This window comes from Urocitellus parryii, chromosome 10, assembly GCF_045843805.1.
Source record: "Urocitellus parryii isolate mUroPar1 chromosome 10, mUroPar1.hap1, whole genome shotgun sequence".
Taxonomy (NCBI): Eukaryota; Metazoa; Chordata; class Mammalia; order Rodentia; family Sciuridae; genus Urocitellus; species Urocitellus parryii.
The window spans coordinates 63,945,023-63,947,927 of record NC_135540.1 but is presented as its reverse complement, the minus strand read 5'-3'; the positions used below and the strand labels follow the sequence as shown (position 1 = coordinate 63,947,927).

Sequence of the window (2,905 nt, the reverse complement as noted above, 5' to 3'; positions counted from 1 at the left end):
CTGGACTGGTCTTTTCATGAGACTTCTTTCCAAACACATTATTTTCGATTTCCACAATCACTTTGGAAGCAAAACTCACACACCCTTCATGGTAAACCATAACCCTAATATGACCATTAGATGTATAACTGGTTATCAGCACCCGCTTCCAAGCCGGGCCGGCCGCCCTCCGGCCTTCCCCCAGCCCTGGACCAGGGTCTGCCAGTCTGGTGAAAGAAGGGGGCGACGGGGAACAGGGAGCTGCTGTCCCTTTACAACCCCAGAGGGCATCTGCTCCTGTCCTGGGGCTCTCGAGAATTTCGAGGCTGTCCTGGAAGCTGTATTTCAGCTGTCTAAAGACAACTTCACACCTATATAATGTAACAAAAAAGGTCAGAAAACATTAAGCAAATAGAAGTGTGGAACCTGTTAAGCAAGATGAACATCTCTGGAAGCAGTTGTGGAAGCCCGAATTCTGCAGATATATCTAATGACTTTAAGGAACTTTGGACAAAACTAAAAGAATATCATGATAAAGAAGTACAAGGTTTACAAGTAAAAGTAACTAAACTGAAAAAGGAACGAATTTTAGATGCACAAAGACTGGAAGAATTCTTCACCAAAAATCAGCAGCTGAGAGAGCAACAGAAAGTCCTTCATGAAACCATTAAAGTTTTAGAAGATCGATTAAGAGCAGGATTATGTGATCGCTGTGCAGTAACTGAAGAACATATGCGGAAAAAGCAGCAAGAATTTGAAAATATCCGACAGCAGAATCTTAAACTTATTACAGAACTCATGAATGAAAAGAATTCTCTTCAGGAAGAAAATAAAAAGCTTTCTGAACAACTGCAGCAAAAGATTGAGAAGGATCAACAACATCAAGCAGCTGAACTTGCATCTGAGGAAAATGTTATTCCAGGTTCACCAATAACAGCCTTCTCATTTTCTGGCATTAACCGGCTACGAAGAAAGGAGAATCTCCATGTCCGATACATGGAAAAAGCACAGAATAAACAGGAGTATTCTGTTTGTACAAATGAATTAAGAAAAATCTCCAAGACTTCAACTCACCCTCCACATAAGCCTAATGAAAGTGAAATTCTAGTAGCTGATACTTGTGATCAAAGTCAAGCTCCAGTGACTAAAACACGTGGAACAAGCAGTTATTCCACTGATAAATCATCTTTTAATTTGGCTACAGTTGTTGCTGAAACACTTGGACTTAGTGTTCAAGAAGAATCTGAATCTCAAGCTCCCCTGAGCCCTCTTGGTGATGAGCTCTACCACTGTTTAGAAGGAGATCATAAGGAACAGCCTTTTGAGGAATCTGCAAGAAATAATGAAGATAGTTTAAGATTTTCAGATTCTACTTCAAAGACTCCTCAAGAAGAATTAACTACTCGGGTGTCATCTCCTGTATTTGGAGCTACTTCTAATGTGAAAAGTAGTTTGTGTTTGAATACAGGTTTATCCCCTTCTCTTTTAGATACTGGGAAAAAAAATCATCTGAAAACAGTCCCTTTTAGTAACACTTCTATTTCTAGATCAGAGAAGCCTAGATCAAAATCTGAAGATAGTGCTCTTTTTACACATAATCTTGGGTCTGAAGTAAACAAGGTCATTTGCCAGTCATCTTCTAATAGACAGATACTTATAAATAAAAATATAAGTGAATCCATAGGTAAAATGGATGACACTGATCACATTAAAGATATTACTGATAAACATTTGGTGCCCCTGAAATCTTTGGAAGGCAGAACATCAAAAAGGAAGAAAACTGAGGAAGAAAATGAGCATGAAGTAAGCTGCCCACAAGCCTCTTTTGATAAAGAAAATGCTTTTCCATTTCCAATGGATAGTCAGTTTTCAGTGCATGGAGACAATATGATGGATAAACCTCTGGATCTCTCTGATCGGTTTTCAGCTATTCAGCGTCAAGAGAAAAGCCAAGCAAAGGAGACCTTTAAAAACAGATTTAAGCAAGTGACTCTCTATGAGGCTTTTAAGCCCATTCCAAAAGGCTCTTCCTCAGGCCATAAGGCCTTGGATGGGAGCCGAATATTACCCAAAGATTCTGCAGAGGAGCCAATCAGCTAGATGTTGCTGGGGTCACTGTGAGCCAATCATCAGCTGGCAGCTTGAAGGGCAGGGAAACAGCCCAATGAACATCGCCGCAGAGGAGCCAATCAGCTAGATGTTGCTGGGGCCACTGTGAGCCAATCATCAGCCGGCAGCTGGGAGTTTGCTGGCAGCTGGAAGTTTTCTGGGGCCCCTTTGGCTGTGGCTCTCAACAATTCATTCCAACCAGTTATACATCTAATGGTCATATTAGGGTTATGGTTTACCATGAAGGGTGTGTGAGTTTTGCTTCCAAAGTGATTGTGGAAATCGAAAATAATGTGTTTGGAAAGAAGTCTCATGAAAAGACCAGTCCAGAAACATACAGGAGTACATGTGCTCTGAAGCAGGAAGTGATTGAAAGTGAACCAAATGCCTGGAAATTTGTGAACTTGTGGATGAAATATATATCCTATGATGTGCATCAAATGAAGAAATAGTAATGGACCAGTGTTGAATAAAAAGGAACGTCAAAATACACATCATGTCTCATAGGAATCTACTTGCATTGATGCTAAACAGGGTCATTTGCAGTAGAAATATTAGGATTTCTATGCACCATTCACTGAAGTTAGTTTTCAGTACTAGGAAACAAATATGTATTTCAGGTGGATGAATAATTCTGAGAAGAATCTTGTGAAAAGTTGATTATAAATCCACATACATGAACATGAATGAATTTAGGGAGTGTATAATAAAACACATATATTTCATATTTAGAAAAATCTGGAGAGTGTGTGTGTGTGTGTGTGTGTGTGTGTGTTTGTATATATATATACAAACACACACAGACATTAAAAAGTAG

The 2,905-nt window shown here is 39.6% G+C and overlaps 1 pseudogene; it reads left to right on the top strand.

Moving 5' to 3' along the window:
- The first annotated feature begins 255 nt into the window (after positions 1–255).
- On the top strand, positions 256–2,079 carry LOC144257139 (DNA endonuclease RBBP8 pseudogene; annotated as a pseudogene).
- The last annotated feature ends 826 nt before the right edge of the window (positions 2,080–2,905 follow it).